General features: G+C 34.6%; 1 protein-coding gene across 1 annotated transcript in view; it reads right to left on the bottom strand.

The window, feature by feature from the left end:
- Positions 1-10,197, bottom strand: part of Tdh (L-threonine dehydrogenase) — a 101,211-nt gene extending 91,014 nt beyond the window's left edge. Inside the window, exon 1 of the mRNA XM_069820687.1 lies at positions 10,053-10,197. The gene's annotated coding sequence lies outside the window, so the exon portion shown is untranslated. The remainder of the gene's footprint in view (positions 1-10,052) is intronic.
- Positions 10,198-21,982: the final 11,785 nt, after the last annotated feature.

Below are 21,982 nucleotides of genomic sequence, written 5' to 3'. Positions count from 1 at the left end.
AATAATTTTTGGCAAGTCTAAACCTCACTGAAACCAAAGTTCTCTAGCATTGTCATCGTAGTAATACCCATAATACACGCCACAATAGGTTTTTTTTTGTTGTCCAGATTATTTGATGAACTAGCTTCCTCCTCATACACGCTGAGCGTTAGATGGCTTTCATCTGTGGGGAAGCCTAATTTCTTTTTTGCTGTTTAATCTTCTTTAGCTGTTTCCTATAGTTTTCATTTGAATCTTGCAGTTTTCTCTTTTGCCACCAGATTAAGTGTTAGCAGCGGAACTGGTGACAGTTTCTCAAAGAAAGTTTCGGTAGGTGAGGAATTAGGCAAGCCTAATGTCCTTGTGCAGGTGGTGTCTGTGGTGTTCTTGGGGTAGTGGTAATGTCTTCTTCAACGCGAATTTCACATCAATTTTCGGCTAGAACCAGATTGTACCCAAACATGTTATCCATATATTCTTCAGGATCAAGGCGAAAGATATGCCGAACTAATTGATATTCAATGTTTGTATCGAGAATTGTGACTTTCCTTATTTGTCCGGTATCAGTGAAAATTAAAAGTTTAATTAAGATTGGTTCAATGGAAGATAAGTAGTTTCATACACGCAAGGTGACACACAGGGAAAAAAACACAGATATACGGAAAAATGGCACTAAAAAGATTAATGAAAGTTTGCGAACTTTTCTAAAACAAAAAAAAAAAACATTTTGATAGAGACAGCACCACAGAGCATCTAAGAAGGACCACAATTCATTTAAAAAAAAGACGACAAATCCTAAATATAGATAATTTTTTTTAGGATAATCACATTGGCGCCTTTACTAATCTGTAAAGTGTATATACAATAATTTGTGCATCTACAAATACCACGCATGTCCAGTCAAAGTACAATAAACTAAAGATGGTATCTTACATTTTATGACCGAAAAGAAGAATGTAACTCACTTGTGTTATATTTATTGCCTTCTGTGAACGTAAAGCATAAGTTTGAGCCACGAGATTCACTTACACAGAGATTACAAACACAGTCAACAAGTTCGAACTTTTTTCTCTAGGAACGGTGCTCGCAATGGCTACTTTTCTTAAAAGTGTCGAGATCTCCCAGGATGACCCTAACTATTTCGTTTTTTATTTTTTTATTGATGAATTTCATTAGTTCAGATTTTTAAATAAAATAATAGATTCATTTGGGGCAAAACGTGAGCTGTGTTTTAAACCAGCAGGTGTAAAACGTTAGGTTCAAATAATGTATTTTTGTGCTGTTTCTTCTTGCATAACTTTTTCTCTTATTCGTAGTTTAAAATAGAGCGAAAATGAGGAATACGGATAGAAGAAGGGAATGTAAAAATTTGAGCACGAGAACCAAATCGTACCTAGTGTCACGTTTGTAGTCGCGCGAAATATTTAAAGTGGATTTAATACAAAATACCAAAATTTTATCTAGACGAATAATGTAGTTTAATAAAGTTAGCAAGGATAAAGGCAAAAACATGCAAAGAATCACTTTTATCCCAATTGTAAATTTCGGAAAATGTAACATTCAAAATGCATATTTTCTGGAGAATTACCCATATACGCCTCAATGCTTAAATAATTAACTGACATCCATGTACCTGGGAAAAAACACATCGAAACATAAATAATGCAATTGAAAAAATTGCAACAAATATATAATGTGCCGCAAACTACACACTAAATTTTCTCAAACATACAAAAAAAAAAAAAAAAAAAAAAAAAAACAAGCAAACAAACAAAAACAAAAAACTAGGCACATATTTAATTCTTCACTTATATATATATATATATATATATTTTATTTTTAATAGGTTATTTTACGGCGCTGTATCAATATCTTAAGTTATTTAGCGTCTGAATGAGATGAAGGTGATAATGCCGGTGAAATGAGTCCGCGGTCCAGCACCGATAGTTACCCAGCATTTGCTCATATTGGGTTGAGGGAAAACCCTGGAAAAAATCTTAACCAGGTAACTTGCTCCGACCGGGATTCGAACCTGGTTTCGCGGTCAGACGCGCTAACCGTTACTCCACAGGTGTGGACTCTACTTAATTAGTTTCATAGCATTAAAAACAGTATCTATTATCAGGCAGTACATCTCATTTGACGATATGTGTCAGAGGAAGAACAATTGTTTGTATCCATCTGAGGTCTGACTAATGTAATACGGAGCTAGTCAGCGATGTATGCAATGGAGGGGGAAAGGAATTGGCCACCCTACCCCATTATATCCTGGTCTAGTTGCCTCATAAGTGATGCCTTGTTGGTATCACTTTTGAGGTTCAGACATGTCTTCGGACAGTTGACTAAACAAGAACATATGAGACTTGGGAACAAATCATTTACCCTCTATAATTCAGTAGGTCTAAATTCTGTGTAATTAAACCACAAAAGAAGAAGAAGAAGAAGAAGAAGAATTGCGGCTTGAATACTGTAGTAGTTTTGAAAATCAATTGAGGACCTGGATACAATAACAGCGTAAGTCTACTCACGCTGTTATTGCGTAAGCATCATTTCCAAAATCCTTAAACCTTCTGCTCTTGGATAAACGTCTTCTTAATTCCGTCCGCAGCTCCTAGAAATCAGGAGCTTACAGAAATGGTTGCCATGTGCTACGCTCTTAATGCTATAGCGTGAATTAGAGATGGCCGATATTTCACAAACCGATATTTTGTCACAGGTATTTTTTTGTCACAGATAAACCTGTGACTGATGACGCAAAATATCTGTGACAAAATATCGCTATCGAAATCTGCTCCGTATTCAGTACTCTGTGACTGATATTTTCTCCTCTACGTCGTAGGTTTGCGCTTGCGCATGATACAATAACAGCAATCTGGCGGTAGTTTCTCCATCTTATTATAAATGATGTAGTTATTACACGATTTAAATAACAACATCATTGGTTACCAGTACTTAATCTTGTGTAAAATTCTGTCTGAACAACTGTTTTGTTTTGTAATTATTTTCCAGTGTTTTTCCGAATACTTATGTTTCATTAATTTTTATTCTGTGACTCAATATTATAATGTTAATGCACGACTTAAATAATTTATCTATTATATTATATGCAATAAAAAGGATCAATTTTTAAAACGATTAGGATAATCATATAACCTCAATTTCTGCATACCCAACTACATTTAAAAATGATCAACTGGTTGAATATCTATAATATAACCCTTTTAACTTTTGACATATTACTGTTCAGTTAGATAAGTATTTATTTGTTAATGGTACATATACATAATTTCTTTGTTGAATTTTCCCATATAAATCACTGATGAGTGGTGTATATAGAGAAATCGTATTTATATTTCACTGCTCTTCAATATTTCCTGCTAATTTTTATCGGTGTGACAAAATATGGATGTAATTCATGCACATTGTGCTTAGGTATCGATATAAAATATCGGTGTGACAAAATCACCGATAAAAATAACATGTATTTAATTGTCACAGTCACAGTTGTCACAGATACTTGAAAATATCGTTTAAGCTCATCTCTAGCGTGAAGAGGACAAAATGGCGCCTACTAGTGAGGCGAGAACAGTGCATAAAAGTGATGAGGGAAATAAAAACGTTAAACTGAATCATAATCATGTTAATTAATTCAAAGAATCATCCAAACCTGTTTTCCAATCACAGTGCATTCATGTTCATCTAATGAATTAGTCAAAACTTTTATTTAAATAATATTTCTGCATTCCATGCAATAACAGCGTATGTTAACAAAGTTTAATTATTTATAGTCTATCCTTGAAATCATGCAAGATATTCAAGTATAAAATTTAGAAATGTCTTATTTAATTGTTAACAACAATCTATGTAACTTTTAACATCACACTAGTGTTAATTGTTCAGTTATTCAAATTTAAAACTTTGTCTTTCAATTTCTCAAAGTAACTTAAATCTACTTTTGCTGTTATTGTATCTAAGTCCTCAATTGCATGTATATGTACGATAATTATTTACGGAGAAAATCATGGTTTTTAACGAAACAACGTATCCAGACACTGCATTGAAAGTTAATAGGCTTAATAAATAGTATTCATCTCTCACCTGAGGAACAGTTAAGCTATTTTCTGAACAACTGTAACAATAATTTAAGCCAAATACTAATCTAGACCCAAATTTTACGATAAAAGTGGAGGAATATGCTTCTCAGCCTTTACCGTCCACTCTACAGCAGGCCTTCACAAGGTTTGCGCTCTCCGAGCCGTCTCACAACTCATGAGCGGAATGCAGTTATTAGCTGCGCTCTGTATAAGGGTGGACTGGAAGAAGGGGTGATCTCGTACAAAATATACACACAAGTAAGAACTATTACGAGTGTTTATGAAATGAATTCTCGTTCAGTGATTACAAAACTATCTTGGACTATTATTAATTAATAAAGAAATATTTATTTTACAGAAATAATAGAAATTCTATAGCTACTTAAGTGTACAATATCATTTTGTTATATTTTTATTTATCAGTACATCAAAACGAGGTTTTATGCTGTTGGCAGCTGAAAGGAACAGTAGGCCTACTGATCGTAATGAAACATCAGTTACAGATGTTCGATGTCTGCCTTTGCTATAGTTGATTATAGAAAACAGTTGCTCACAAATATAAATGTTGAGCCCAACATAACAATCATTTTCACAGCCAGCCTGTGTAGTCGTGGATTTTATTGCTAATGTTAATCTTGTAAAACTCAACCGGAATAGTAGTATTATTCAAGCGATCTTTAGCCCTTAGGTCACATTGAAGATCAATAAGTTCGAGCTGTAAATCGTTAAATGTTAAATGTTACGTTCCGTCTTTTAGATTCCTCCATACTGTACTGTAGCAGTAGGTAAGCAACGTGAAAGTTACTGATAATAGGCCTACACACTGCACTCCACTAGATAGCTGAGTGGTCGTTTCCCTCTCCTCTACCTACAGCAAGTCTATGTCATTCTGACGTATCTTCCTCTCCGTTTCGGCGAGCGGTAAACACAGCTCTCCCGCTCCGAAGGAGCGCGCGCGCTCGTTGAGCGCTGTTTGTGCAGGTATGCTATACAGTTATCGCAAGTTAAAATTGTTCTTCCCACCAGCACAAGTAAAAAATGAAATAAAGTGAACTCCCTAAAGAAATCTGCTGATAGTGATCTAATAGTTCAACCTCTTCTAGAATATTTTCCCAAGAATATATTAGTGCACTTAACTCATTTATATGTTGTGCCCATTTCTATTTGACACTAGTTATGTTAAGTGTTTCATTTTTGAAACACTAACACTATCTAGTCAGGTTACTATAAACAATATGTGGTGATAACATGGTCGAGCGATACTGTATCATAACGACACTAGTTTGCGTGATAGAACTAAGGACAAGGTCAGGCCGTAGGCGAGAAGATACTACCGGTATTAGTCAAATCGAGCTATTAATTTCACTTACTATCACTTATGCTACATTACTTTCTCTTGTTACAAATACGCTAGTTCAGGGATGTCAAAGCGCCTGTATTACATGTTCATACTACAAGCAATACAATTCCAACAAGATTAACTTTTTTAGCAAGATAAAATACAATCATCGCTCTTAAGGAAATGTTATGCGGGTTCTTGACAGCACGCAGTGCAGGCGCTTTGACATCTCTGCGTTAGTCTATAAAATCTTATTATCAGACAGCGCATTTATTTTCTGTTCCCAAACGTACAGCGGATCGAGTAGTTTCTTCTGGTACATCTATTACGTCACGTGGTCAGAGTAGAATTGCAAGCAGGTACGCATGGGGTCATTAAATAACAAAGATTTAGTGTATTATAAACATACCCCTGTAACGCCATGTGAAGTAGAAAGAACATCCTCTTAGTTTAAACAAGTTTTATGTGATGTTCGTACAAGATTTCCATTTCATAACGTCAGAATATATATTTTCGTTCACGGCAACAGGATAGGTTTTGATAAATTAATTATTTGTATATTATTGTGTAAAATATAAATATTACTAATTTGTATATTGATTTTTGTTATTATTTTGTCGCTGTAACATTATGTTACGTAGGAAGAACTTTTTCTTAGCGTAAACAAATTTTTACTGGCAGTTATAGTAAAATGTATTAATTTCATAATCTGAGAATATTGTTTTTGTTCACCGTAACGGAGTTGATTTCGTTAAATGAATTAATTGTATATATTACATATACAGTATTTACAGTTCATGTGTATCATGTTTACTATTATGTTCTATAATATATATTGTATACACTAGTTCAGTATTATTATAGATTTAATTATATTTTCTGTCATAATATGTTGGTTGTTAAAATCTCACTGCTCAGTAGTAGCGGAGGGTGCATTCTTTCAAGTGATGTAAGTATGCACTGTTTGTGATATTTGTTGCTTGAAGAATGAAATATGAAAAACAAGGTATGTACTTTAACATTTTTCTTCATTTATTTATCAACAGTAATCTCACTAGAGGTTTTGATTTATCTAGAGAAAATTAAAGCTCGAGTGGAATTTAATTGACTATTACACGATTAGAAGAAAATATATAAAGATTAGAAGAAATAAAGTACTCTAATACAATAAAATATCAATTGACTTACTAAAATTCTATTTCACTAATGTTAGCTTCACCAAAACGTTTGAACGGAGCCGCCATTTTCAGTTAACTGTCTATGCGGTAAACAAATGACGATCGCAAAGCAACGTACTGTAAAGAATTTTCAGTTTGAAATGTTGGTAAACAAAAAAACAAATGGTAGGGAAGTAATAAAAACAGAAGAAAGTATGTCGAGATTAGAAGAAATAAAGTACTCTAATACAATGAAAAAAATATTAATTGATTTACTGAAATTCTATTTCACTAATGTTAGCTTCACCATAACTTTTGAATGGAGCCGCCATTTTCAGTGGACTATCTATGCGGAAAACAAATGACGATCGCAAGGTATGTTTTATAGTACCGTAAAGAATTTACAGTTTGAAATGTTGGCAAAGAAACAAATGCTAGTGAAGTGATAAAAACAAATAAATGCTAGGGAGGTGATAAAATTGTAGCGATAAACAGCCATGCTTGGTTGAAACACATCCTTTCGTACCGTTTTATTGGTCAAAAGTAGTATGACGTAGTAAAAATGTAATAGTCAATATAAAATGTAGGCTAGTTGAAACTCGCTTAATTATTTAAAAAAATTCACTGCATATAATGCGTATTAAAATGTTCAATATTGAATGCTTAATGCAACTTTACTAATGAAATTCTGTGTAGAGTTTACAAATATTATAATTACTTCATTTTTCGCGAATGAATACATTTGTTTTTGCAAATATTTCTAAGTTGGGAATAATTATGTAGAATTTCCAAGGTCGTCGAACATTGTATTTGTTACAGCATATTTAAATATGAACTGGGCAGTGATAATAAAAATATAGTCATTGTTTCGTTAGTCCTTCAAATTGTAAAGTAGAACCTGAAAAAAGAATTGAATCGGTAGATGCATAAACAACGATTTCATTTTTTTAAATCAAAATTGAGTTAAGTGCTGTATAGTATTCGTATGTAGGCCTAGTAGATGCATGTCTTGACGCATAAATAGCATAAGTCCTTGTATTTCAAATGAGTAAGCTTGGACATTCATTTTCACATCATTTGCATAAACAACATCAGTCTTGGACTCATGTTGTTTGTGCAACAGAGGGAAATGGCAGCAGCTACCTTTGTTTGAACAATTAACATCATATTTGCAAAATGTACAAAACATGTGGGTTTCATTAATATCGCTGCTATTTTATTATTATTATTATTATTATTATTATTATTATTATTATTATTATTATTATTATTATTATTATTATTAGAAATTTCATGTCCTCCAACCACTCATACTGGACTTTACACTTTCTGCTTAGCATTTTTATGCTGAACTATAAAAATGCATTCACAGTTTAGGAGAAAATTTGCTTTGTCTCTCCTGTAAAATTTAATTTTTTGGACTGAAGCGCACGGGTATGACTAGTATTTAATATAATTAGAGTTAATTATTCTTTATAGTTTATTTGTTACTAGCCGTACCCGTGCGCTCCGCTGCACCCGTTAAGAATAAATATAAAGTAATTACATAATTAAAATAGGACATTTCATCCAGGGAACATTCGTGTTTGTTAGAAGAATAAATAGTTTAATGTTACTTAATTTAAATTGTATTAAAAAAATTAAAATGCGATTATTTTGATCCAGAGACCACTCATTTGGTGCAATGACAATTCCTTTAACATGTTTCTTATTTGTTATTACATGCAATCATAGTTTAATGAAGATTGACATATCTTTTAGTTTTAATGTGTATACTTTATATTACTTGCTATATGTTTCCATTGAATTATGGTAATAACTTAATTTTAACCCTTGTTTCCTACGTCTTCAGTAAATGGCGCTTGGCCCAATATGGTTCTGAACCCTTCAAATAACTTAAATAGTGATACAGGATAATATATAGTGACATGTAATTATATTTCTTTCTTTCGAAAACGTAAGAATTCACGATATCCTATGTACCATTGTCATGGAATGAATAAATGTGTTTTTTCTTCCTACTCAAAAATTTTATATTTTGCACTTAGGAGTTACTGCAGGAACAACAACGCTATAATCTGAGGCGGCGGTGAAAATGTATTGTATTGTTATTTTAAAAGTTTTGTATATTCTTAAATATCAGTCCTATCAAAATTTTGCATAGAATAAAACTTATCGGAAATCATTTATAAAGAAACTTTTGTTATGTAACATTTTTCACAAAAAGCAATAATAAGCGAGATATTTCGATTTATTTAATTCAGCCCCCCTTATAAACCCCCTTTTAAATAACGTATTTTGAATACAATATAGCCTAAAGTCTAAGTTACACTGAACTTAATTTATATTCCAATTTTCATCGAAATCCGTCCAGCCATTATCGCGTGAAAAGGTAACAAACATCCAGACAGACAGACAGACATACAAACAAAAATTTCAAAAAAGCGATTTTCGGTTTCAGGATGGTTAATTATACATGTTAACACCAATAATTTTTGGAAAATCGAAAATTACCAGAAAAATTTTGGCTACAGATTTATTATTAGCATAGACATAGATTCACTACATTTAGCCTAAGAGTTGTAATGTACTTGATCTCTGACGTGAACATACTTGTTTTTATATCCATAAATTAGTTTTAATTTAAATAAATAGCTTTTTTTTTTTAAAAGAGTTCATATTGTTTCAACTATAACCAATTAACCAATAGAAATTTGTAGCCATATGTGTGATTTTGTAACATTTCTATAAAAATTCAGATTTTGAGTATTCTTCTAGCACTTGGAAGTTGAGTTTCAGAGGAGAGATTTTTCCTTCCTATTTACATACTACCTCTAGCATTATTAAAACCCAAGGTACATGACATTTGAAATGTACAATTTATTTGTTATTCACTACATTTAAGAGTTGTATTGTACTTGATCTCTAACGTGAACATACTTGTTTTTTCATATCCATAAATCAGTTTTAATTTAAATAAATAGCGTTTCTTTTGAAAAAGAGTTCATACTGTTTCAACTATAACCAATTAACCAATATAAATTTGTAGCCATATGTGTGATTTTGTAATATTTCTATAAAAAATTCAGATTTTCAGTATTCTTCTAGAACTTGGAAGTTGAGTTTCAGAGAAGAGATTTTTCCCTTACTATTTACACACTACCTCTAGCATTATTAAAACCCAAGGTACATGACATTTGAAATGAAAAAAACTTTTAATATTAATAATGGAAGATATAATCTTTCGGGCTCTTGTGGCATCTGAAGATATGGCTCCATTAAGAAATAAATTTAGCAAGTAAATGATTTCATAATACTTCAACTTTTGCACGCCAAAGCTTTTTAATAATATGAGTAAAAAAAAAAATACTCCATACTAATTCACAGAGTTCAGTATAGCCTTGTAGGTAGTTCGATTATGAGACTTCCGTTAAGTTCTAATTTTGGTTTAAATTCAGTTAAAAACGAGAGATAAAATCATACCTGTACGTGTATGTGTACGTGTGAGTGTCTCAGTTGTCATGAAGCTGCCGGTGATCGGATACATCGACTTCGCTGCGTGTACTCGCTTGCAACAAGATGGGTGCTCACGTCTCGGGATGGAGCAAGAATCTGAAGAAAAGCTGCGTCGATGACCGTATTTGTAATGTCGCACTACTAACCATATTGCATCATTAATTGCACGACCCAATACAAGCTGCTGGACTTAACACTCGAATGTCGACTAAGTAATCTTAAATAATTCCATTAAGATTAGCCCTAACTCTTGTTATTTGCATTCCAGATACCCTCTGCTAATATTCACAGAATGATCGACAGAAATAATACACAGAATTACGATAGAAAACGAGATTCAGAGCTTTTAATGCTTTGTAACTAAATTATTCTTTGCATGTCTCATAATATGATAGACCTGTAGTATTCTTATTCTTTATTTGCCTTAAAGTACGTAGTGCATGAAGCATCGTTCACTTTTAAAATATAGCTTACATATAGAGCGAGTCAGAAGGAAAGGTACATGGTGTGAGGGGTGATAATTAGTGACCGGAATTTTATGTAATTACATATTATATTCCTTTCAACCAACCGTATATAAATAAATCTTTGCGAATCTTGTAATTATTATTAATATATTAATATTTGATACTGCATATTTTTACATATTTACCCAACATTACATATTATGGCATAGTATTACATAAATCTACATATTTAGGAGTTTTATTCATTTTTACTTCTCTGAAAGGAAAAAGAAAACTTCTGTTGGGGAAGTTTACAATTTGAAATACACAGATTTAAAAAGCCTTTTTACCTGCCCAAGATAGGATATATTTCGGGATGAAACATAACGTCCTTAGTTCCACGAAGTAATGAGGCACTCATCCCATACCGCCCACTGTAATTATAAGTGAACAAAAGGCAAGCTTTCTCATACAACTCCCTTGTATTGTAAAAATCGCTCAAAAAGTAGCGTTGCCTTCATGCGGTGGAGTGGGACGAGGACGACATGATTTTTCTGAAACTATAATTGTTCTGCACACGTCTTAACAAGCTGTTCCCATGCAATTTCCAACCTTACCCACCCTCTTCCTAATTCTTCCAGGGAAAACCCGTGTCAAGTCTGACATGAGACTTTCAGGTTATTACTTGACGTCTTTATTTTAAATTTAGTAGACCTATACCGAAATGGGATTTTCCGAGCAATTAGAAAGTATGGTTCTCGGCTGGAATAATCCTACCCTTCTGAATAACACAGGCATGTCACTTTTCAAACAACAGTTTGTAAATGCCTATAGTTTGAGCTTTAGTAGGTACTTGTTTCTTACAGGGAGCAGCTAAAATCCATGTATTCCACATCTCCTCTTATTTTCTCCTAATCCAGTAAAGCGAAACAATGCTTGTAGTACTGTTGTGTCATTCATTTAACTGAGTTCTCTAGTTTTAGTACTTACAGTCCCTGTAAAGTGCAAGTGAGTTTATCTTCTGCTTTTAACTATCTAAAATGGCCCTTATATCTTCAACCCTAACGACAAAAATAAAATCATGGATTGCGATGGACGAAGCTTTCACTACAGATGTGTCAATTGTGCGGTAAAAAAGTCGGGTGCTCTATGAAATCACAACTGGAGAGTCTTCCCTATCCTATATCTGCCAGATATTGATATTAAATATTTTCATGATTTTGCATATTTTGGTACATATTCAGCATATTTTTCTTACATAAATGTGTACATATTTCACACCTTAATATTACATAAAAATCCGGTTCCTAGTGATAATATTGGTGACTCTGAACAAAAAGTTATTATGATGTACCGAAGTATATATGATATTTCCGTGCAGATATTTTGCATCATCATTTGATGAAAGATGAGTGGAACGGAGAAAAATTCACTGAACAAAAAAAGTGTACATGAACATATGGCCTGTTCTTAACAGTATCTGACATACAGCTGTTTGAAAATGACGGGTCTCAGTTTCATATCTTTTATCAGCACTCACATGCGGACGCAACCAAAACGACATTAGGTTGTAGTAGGATCCTGGACGTAGGATCGGACGCGGTGGAGTCATTTCTTGGCCACCGAGATCACCCGACCTTACTCCATTGGATTACTGTTTGTAGGGTTGGCTTAAGCGCTAGGTCTACAAGCGCAAAGTGGAAACTTCTCGCTCGCATTTTACATTAGTTAAGCTAAAAGAATATTATATGTACTTACCAAATGCTGTACAGTGATTCTACAGTCATGTCCTGAGTTGATCGGCAGCATGCTACTACCAGGATTGCTGAGCACTACTATTTTGTTAGAAAACACCAAACACTGTTTTCTTCTTTAGTATTGTACTTCTGCAGTGTATTCTGGTGTGTAACTGTAGACTATTATTAGCGAATATTGGCACACTCAATATTTTTCATATAAGATCTGTATAAAGGGCAAGTTTAAGAAGAATAATATGTTTACTTCTTAATATAATGTAAAACTAAAAATATTTCATTGAAATTACAAATTCATAGTTTTGCAATTCCTTGGCTTTATAAAATTTATAGTCCTCGTATACCAGGACTAAATTTTCCCGTTCACTTTCAGATGTAAACGAAAGCTCCATCTCGTACGAAACGAAAAACAATTGCACAACCGATGTTACTATTAGACTTCGGATTTTAGGTAAAAACCTATTTTAATCCTTAAAATATAAGTTCATAAAAACTTGCAAGTACACGTTTCATATAAAATTTTGCCTAAAATTGGTATTTAATAACACCTAATATGCCTATTTTGACGACAAAGCCTATTTTGACCTATTAAGTATGTTTTATCTCTAATAGGTCAAAACAGCTATTCTTATTTCGAAAATTTGTATTTTAAATTCGAAATGTGTTTCTGGTTCTGTTGGAAATAAAGTATGGGATAAAGTGGAGCAAGTTCTGCAGAAAATGTAGGACTGAAGGATCTGCGTACTGCTTCAGATATCCTAGCAGAGAAGAACACGGCTTTACAATGTAACATTCCTGTCCAAATAATGTCAAAATTGAAACGCTCCTATTACTTCAGTGAATGTGGAACGTCCATTTTCAGCATACAAATTTGTATTGAGTGGCAGACGGCATTGGTTTTTAGTTGAAAATTGAGAAAAAGCATTAGTAATTTATTGCGAAGATAATTATGGACAATAATGAACGAGGCGTGGTAAAAATTGATTATATTTGACTTGTTTGTGTACTGAATTTATGTCTAAAACTTATTTTTCACATTCAATTGTTTAGTTTATGTATAACTAGTTAGATATTTGTTCTTGTACTTCTAGCAGCAGTGGTGGTAACTGTGTATAAGCATTTAAATTATGAAATTCTAGAAGTGAATTCGTGATGATTTGAAACATGTTTTTTTATAGAAAACATTATTTTTTGTTAGAGCCTATTTTCAATTCTTTAGAGACTATTTTCTTCACTTTTAAGCCTATTTTAGGCACCTAAAATTATATTTTAACGGCCTAAAAATCCATACCCTAGTTATTATATCGGAAGTAGGTCTCAGCCACTAAGGGACGCTTGTGATGAATCACGTCATGGCGTTAGTTTGGTAAATTAAGACTATGTTTGGTAAACGGCAAAGCAGGTAGAAAACATTTTGGTGTGCAGTTTCCATATGACACTAATCCAGGTAGAAAATCTTGGTGCGCAGTTCCTATATGACTGAAATACAGGTAGCAAATTTTGGTGTGCGGTTTCCGACGCTCTCCAATTTCTATGTAACAAACTTGTTTGTACACTTGGATTATTTACACTTTTGAAAAACAATTAATATGTTGTAGCACAACCTTTCGACTCTTTTTCGCATCAGGAGGGAGGGAGGGAATATTCCACGCACTAGACCTGAGGTCTGTTATACACCCCCCCCCTATATGGGATGAGTTGCGTGCCCACCGATCCTCTACGCGCACCGACCTAACCACTTGACCCTCTTAACGACCGGTCCCTACAGGCAATAGAATCCATGTACCACTCCTGCTTCGGCAACTCCCACCCCAAGGCTCCCTTAACGATCCGAAGCGGAAGTCCTCCCCCGAGAAGGTCTTCCCCGGGTTCCGTTGCAGAATCTATCCATCATCACGTGAATACAATCCACGGAGTCCTGTCGAGAGAGCCAGCAGCTTCGGAGGGCCGCATGTAGAACGATCTGAAAACCAGAATAAGTAACGGGATGATGAAGGAAAGGATGATAGGGGGGAAAGGAAGTGGCGAAGATGAGTGGGGTTCCAATCGCCTGATAAAGTTACTTGATATTCATCCATAGGAGTGAGGGAAAAACCCCGAAAAAACCTCACCCAAGGCAACTCGTCCCGACTGGGGATTGAATCCGGGCCCGTGGGTTCGGAGTTAGACTCGCTAACCCCTCAACCACTACGGTGGACAGTTTTAGACTTTATTACTACTTGGCATCACCTCTTTCATTTTACCAAGTTTTTACACTGTTCTGGTTTGATTTTAGCCCATTTTTTCTCTCACTACACGTTTGAAATCCTCTATGGTTGTACACTTCTGCTTTCTCACACTCCTTTTCAATAATTCCCACAAATGTTCGATGGGGTTTAAGTCTGGTGATTGAGGAAATGTTCGCAGTTGCTGGGATATGTTCCATATGAGCCAATCCTTATTGACTTGAGCAGTATGTTTACTGTCATTGTCTTGTTGGAACATATACAAAAGTGGCATCCCAATTTTTTGTGCACTCTGCCTAACATTTGACCTTAGAATGTTATTGTGCACATACCGTAATTTCCCATAACTATGGTCCAGGCACCCAACTATGGTCCAAAACGCATTGTGTACTGCTTAGTCCCCCAAGAGTTCGGTGTTTGCCATTTAAGGCGCCACTGTGATGGAATTATGTTCCCCATAGATGCTTCTATTTACCATTACACTTGGCAATGATATGGATGCTTAACAAGATCAGTGTGCAGCATTCAGTTTGTGTTTGTCTGTTTTAATAAGCTCTCCTCTGTAGAACTGGTACGATATAGGTGTATGATTCTTTGTACAATTAAACCTAGCTATATAGTGTTTACTTTCGCGTAATAATTAGACTGGCATAGATTAAGGACTCTGCGTGAAAAATGTTTAACCTCAAGGCTAGAAGTCAGTCCTCAACTATGTATCACAATTTTTCGTGGACCATAGTTTTATTTCATTTTGAAATATTTGTTTTAATGAAATGTGAACAATTTGATTATTTACTTCTGAAAATACGGTATCTCAGTATATTCTAATACACCATTTAACATTATAGTCCTGTAAATAAAGTGGCAGGCTGTTCCAGCATCAATGGTACTGGCACGAATAATGGTCGGGTAAAACGAAAACTTCAGGGTAGAAGGAAAACAGCCGTCCCTGTAAGTGACTATGAGAGCGATGAAATTGAATTGGATACAGATTATGATGTTTCCAGTGTACTCTCCATATTTACAGACAGTGAGTTAGATGTGGAAAAGAAGACGAAATCTGTTAAAATAATGCTAAAAGCATATAGTTATATGGTAGTTACTTATGAGGAGGAATTGTGGCCAGGGAAGGTTTTGGAAGTGAAGAATAATGGAGCTGTTGTTTCATATATAGTTAGAAGCGGCAATTACTGAGGTGGCCAGAAATGGAAGACATTTTATTCTATTGAAAAGAATACATAATAAAACAAATTGAAGACCCCAAATGCGTCTCGAAAAAGAGAGATCTATTTTCAATTACAGAATTACAAGAGAAGTGGAGATTCAAAGGATAGAAATAAGCCTACTGAATATAGTTCTCAGTATGGTAAATAAACATTATCAGTGAATTTATTTGCATAATATTTTGCTAAGAATGTGTTAGTTTATTTTGATACCGTACTTTTGTTCTTTAATATACACTCACCGGTAAAAAAAAACTGGGCTAACTACATTTTATTAAACATTTTTGAAAATTGTAGGATTTTTCAAATAATTGTAGGTGTGTTGAGGTTCATTTAGATATTCATTTATTTTGTGATACGTAACAATGTAATACTGAATACGTAATAGCCAACAATGATCTGAAAAGGAGATTCGTTCTTCTTGCAATATTGTGTCTAAAATTCTCGGAATCATTTCAAGCTATGCTGAAGAAGTCTACAGACTGGTAAGCTCTCTTGAGGCAGTATTGGAGTATTTCATTGTATACAAATGTCACTAAGTCCTACCGATTCAGCAAAATGGTTGCATTGATAGAAGATGGGAATAGTCAGCGTTATGTGACCGTACAACGAGTGTACTATAATAATAATAATAATAATAATAATAATAATAATAATAATAATAATAATAACAATAACAATAACAATAATAATGTTTTATTTTCGCTGGCAGAGTTAAGGCCATAAGGCTTTCTCTTCCACTCAACCAGCCTTAATCAGTACAATACATATTTAAATTACAAATATTTACACTACACTTAAAAGGTTCTCCAGCAATATTCTTCAGTTTTAACGACTAGTAGACTACATATTTATTTAAATTTAGATAAACCTATAAGGTAAAGTAGTAACTTAATTTATGAGCTAATTTAATTCAATCAATTATAATTAATTTAATATTTGGGGTAGCTATAAAATAGTGAAAATTAATTTAATATAAACTTACTAGAACTACGTTACAGGGACAAAAAATCTAAATCTAAAATATATTTCTATAAATAATAATAATAATAATAATAATAATGATAATAATATTAATATTCTCATATATTAATGTAATGAAATTTTGCCATTAGAGGTTTTATAATCTATTTAGAAAAATTAATGATAATAATAACAATGGACAGATGTTAGTTTCATTATAAGTAACAAATATTAACCAGCAATTAATCTGTTAAGTAAGAATTTATGTAATTTTGACCTAAATGAAGTTATTGTCCAACAACCCCTTACATCACTCGGAAGCGAGTTCCAATTTCTAGCAACTGAAACTGTATAAGATGAAGAATATAAAGATGTCTTGTGGTAGGGTATAATGAGTAAATTGTTATGATGAGATCTTGTACTTAGCTGATGATATGCGGATAAATTTTGAAAACGAGAAGCCAAATAGATTGGGGTAGCGGTGCGCAGAATTTTAAATAAGAGAACGAGAGAATGCAGGTGTCGTCGATCGCTTAGCCTTAGCCAAGACAGAGTTTGGAAAGACGCTTTAGAGGGACAGGAGGTTATTCCAGGAGACCCGTTTCAGGGAGAAAACGAGTAACTTCGGCTCGTGACGACCATTTTATTGTCCTAGACACATTAAGAGATCGCCATTCCACAGCTATTGCGACCAGAAGAGCCTTCCAGAAAATAAGACAAGTTAAAGTGAGTGAGAGAACTGTAAGAAGACGTCTGGATGAATGTGGGCTGAATTCCAGAAGACCAACTAAAGGCCCAGAATTGCTCCAGCAACATCGTGTTGAACGATTACGTTTTGCTCACAATCATGCAATTGGAACCTGAGGCAGTGACGACGAGTGCTCTTCACAGATGAATCGAGATTTAGTTTACAGATGGACGTGAAAGAGTGTTTGGAGATGAGAAGGAGAACGTTTTTCTTCATGTACCTTCAGTTCACGTGTGAGTTTCCAAAGTGGATCAGTAATGGTATGGGATGGCATTTTATATGCAGCTCACACAACTTGTTTTCATTAATGGAGGTGCTTTGACTGCTCCAAGATACATCGAAGAAGGTCTAATTTTAACATGTGGTACCATATGCCCCACTTATTGGTGAAAAGTTCCTGTTAATACATGACAATGCTCGCCCTCATGCTACAAGAATCGTGAATGAGTTCCTTCACGACGTTGGATTGAATAGGATGGCATGGCCAGGAAGAAGTCCTGATATAAACCCTATTGAACATGTGTGGGTCTTTCACGACTTTGGATTGAATAGGATGATATGGCCAAAAAGAAGTCCTGATATAAACCGTAGTGAACATGTGTGGAGACTGCTAGGGAAGCGAGTTAGAAGTCGACTAACTCCTCACAGCAACTTACAGCAGCTCCGAAAATTTCTAAGTAAAGAATGGAATAGAATCGATCAGACTGACATTCAGAATCTGATCGAAGGGTTGAATCGGCGAATGGTAACAGTCATATAGTCACGGGGAGGCAATATCCGCTATTAGTAACATATGGGTGGCCACAAAATCAGTTGAACATTTGGAAGAAAATTGAAACAATTTGTAAGTTTTTACACTTTCTAATTATACCCATTGCTTGGCGTTGAAAATAATAGCGCAAGTGATAATAAAAAAGAGTTTTTTTTTTTCTGGGAAGCAATGTTTTCTTCATTTCATAATGGGTAAAAAAAATTGAGAAACTTTAGGTGACCCGATTTTTTTGCCGGTGAGTGTAGTTGTTCATTATTGGAGGAAAATGACTTTCAGATTTCACTTGTTTATTGTGTGTTTATGCAATGTGTACTAATGAAAATAATCCATGTACTTTTCATTTATTTTTAATATTTCTGTGCTAGATTATGTTTCTGCCCTTAAATTAGAAACTCAATGTATTGAGCTACGAATAATTACAGCTCCAGCTATAGTACATTCATGCTTTCAAGCATGAATATATGAGTGGACCATAGTTGGGCAACTCAGAATACAACTATGTACCAATGCTTATTATTTTTTTTAACACTTGTAATTAAATAATATCAAACACATATGTCAATATTTATTTAATATACACTTACAAGAGTCCGAAGCCAAAATTTCACTTAATCTGGATGAATAGTACTGAATATACAAAGAAAAATGTGACAAATGTGGACCATAGTTAGGGGAAACTACTGTACTTATCCATAATCCCATCTTTGAACTCAATATTCCCCACACCATTTACAGACATGCATTCCCAGAATAGTATGCATCCACCCCGTGTTTCACTGTAGATAATGTGTTTTTTCTGTCGTTATGTGTGTTGGGCTTTCTCCATATCCTATGAATGCCATCGGAGCCATAAAAATTTACCTCCGTCTCATCTGACCAAATCACCTTGTTCCAAAATTCCTCATCCTTACCAACATGTTGTTTATCGAAGTCCAATCTTCGAGCTTGATTTGTCTCACTAATGTACGGCCTTTTTCGTGGTCTTCTGCCATGGTAACCATATTTTTTACAACACACGCCAGATAGTTTGATTACTGATCTTCGTATTTGAAGACTCTTCAATCATGATTCGATTTTGTATAACACTTATTCTTGGATTTTTGACAACTTGATTAACTATGAATCTCTCGTCAGGTATATTTAGCAATTTTTGCTCGGTTTTTCTTGCCAATTTATTCCAAGTTCCATGATTTCGACATATTTCTACAATGTGTTGCACTGTAGAATGTGTTTTACGCACTATTTTACTTATTTTTTATATAGGAATAGCCTTTCAGAGCCAAGCGAACAATAACTTCTTCAAATCGGAACTGAGCTCCTTACGACGCTCCATTGTACACAATCTCAATGACAGACTAACAGCAAGTGACCTCCACTGAAAGACAACCCTGTGCGCATTGCATACTTGTTTACTATGCATCTAAACGTAACTACCCTCTGTCAGTGGGGTAAGTGTTACATGAATTTCACGGAATATGTAGGTTTGAATTTTTATGTAACAGACGTATGTATATTAATTTTATTCATGTCACTGTGTTCATGTTTAACTCATTAAACATAATGAATTTATATGATGAAAGATGAGTGGAACAGAGAAAAATTCTCTCCGGCACCGGGATTTGATCCCGGGTTTTCAGCTCTACTTGCTGACGCTCTATCCATTAAGCCACACCGGATTCCCATTCCGATGTCGGATTGAATCCTCTCAGTTTAAGTTCCATAGCTTGGGTTCCCTCTAGTGGCCTATCCTCATGCACTGCTTCATATATATTTATGACAGTAACACAGTGTCCACACATGTGCAGAGGTGCACTCGTTATGAGTGACTAACTGGCCGGGATCCGACGGAATAAGCGCCGTCTTAAATCACTAAGTGATTATTTTTCGCATATAATATATTATTATGATGTACCAAAGTACATATGATATTTCGGTGCAGAAATTCTGCGTCATCATGTGATGAAAGACGAGTGGAACAGAGAAAAATTAATGGATAGAGCGTCAGCACGTAGATCTGAAAGCCCGGGTTCAAATCCCGGTGCCGGAGAGAAAATTTCTCTGTTCCACTCATCTTTCATCATATGACGACACAGTTTAAGTTCTACCGCTCAGTTTTAAGGGGATTCGATCCGGCATCGGAACTGGAATCCGGTGTGACTTTGTGGATATAGCGTCAGCACATAGAGCTGAAAAAACCCGGGTTCGAGTCCCATGCCGGAGAGAATTTTTCTCTGTTTTATCCAGCCTTCATCATATGGTAATGCAGAATCCCTGCACGGAAATTTCATATGTACTTCGGTACATCATAATAATATGATACGCGTAAGTAATTAATGATTCAAGACGGCGCTCATCCCGTCGGATCCCGGCCACTTAGTCTCTCGTAATGAGTGCACCTCTATACATAGTGCGTTGGACATTGTGCCACTGTTGCATATTCTGTGACAAGTACATGAGGGTAGGTCACCAAAGGGAAAATTGAGCTGTAGAACTTAAACTGAGAGGATTCGATCCGGCATCGGAACTGGAATCCGGTGTGGCTTAGTGGATAAAGCGACAGCCCGTCGAGCTGAAAACCCGGATTCGAGTCCCGGTGCCAGAGAGAATTTTTCTCTGTTCTATCCGTCCTTCAAAATTATTGATATTATCAAACGTACATTGTTTGAATAGAAAAGCCTGGTTTAAATAAATGAAGCCTAGTTTTCGTTTTTTCCTAAAAACAGGATGTTTTCCAATTCTAGGTTAAGTTTACTAACTTGTTCTACAGAAAATAGATTGATTTTCCTATAAATTTCACCTATTATGTTAAACTATTGTACATACAAGTTTCTAGTGGACACTAAACAGTTGAATGTGTTCTCAGTGTACAGGAAGTCCTTGTTTTATAAGAGTTTCTCTTAATTTACTCCTGACAATATTATCAAACGCTTTCTCGTAGTCGACGAATAAATTTTCCGATACGTAAGCCTATACAAAACAACTGCAAACTCGTATCACAACTGTAACACCAGTATGCAATTAAAAAGTCTTGGTCTCCTGTTCGTATATTACAACAATAGTGCACATTACTCCCAGATGTGGCAGAGGACAATTAAAATGTCAAGCAAGATGACTCCACGCTATTGCGATCACGACGAATTCTGTACCAGGGAAAGTTAGATTCTTTTGTTGGCATTCCTTGAGTCTAAATTTACAATTTTATTATTGAAGTATCAGTTGAGCATCACGACCCCGTGATGAAAATGGCAGGAAGGGACAGTCACAGCAACTGACTTATTCATAAACATCACAGGTTCTGCCGGGGATTGGATTCTAGTATTTTTGATGAGATATGTTAATGGAGACCTTACTGAACTAGGTTAAGATTTACTTTGATAGTTACGTCATATCTGATTATAAGAGCATTAGTTTCAACATATTAAGATAATGAAGTATTGGAAACAGTAACAATAGCTTACGCCTGCAAGAAAGAAGAAGATATCTGTAGCAAGTAAAGAAAAGACGGGAAGAAGAAGTGAATTAATAGCGTATTTGAGAAACTACACAATGTCGTTAGCTGTACGTTATGAGAAAATCGCAAAAAAAAACTGTCTGAAACTTATAAATATTGGATTACGATCTTACCTCTTTAGGGTGCATTTTTGTAAATACGTATTTTAAAGAAACCTTCAATTATATTTGAGTGTGCCAAGGTGCTCTAAAATTCGTGGACAAGTGTTTCTTCTCATATATCTGAAATGTTTTTAGTAAAAATTGTAGCATTACT

The sequence above is a fragment of the Periplaneta americana genome, chromosome 3 (genome assembly GCF_040183065.1).
Source record: "Periplaneta americana isolate PAMFEO1 chromosome 3, P.americana_PAMFEO1_priV1, whole genome shotgun sequence".
Classification (NCBI taxonomy): domain Eukaryota; kingdom Metazoa; phylum Arthropoda; class Insecta; order Blattodea; family Blattidae; genus Periplaneta; species Periplaneta americana.
The sequence above is the reverse complement of the archived record's forward strand: the minus strand, read 5'-3'. Positions and strand labels throughout refer to the sequence as shown.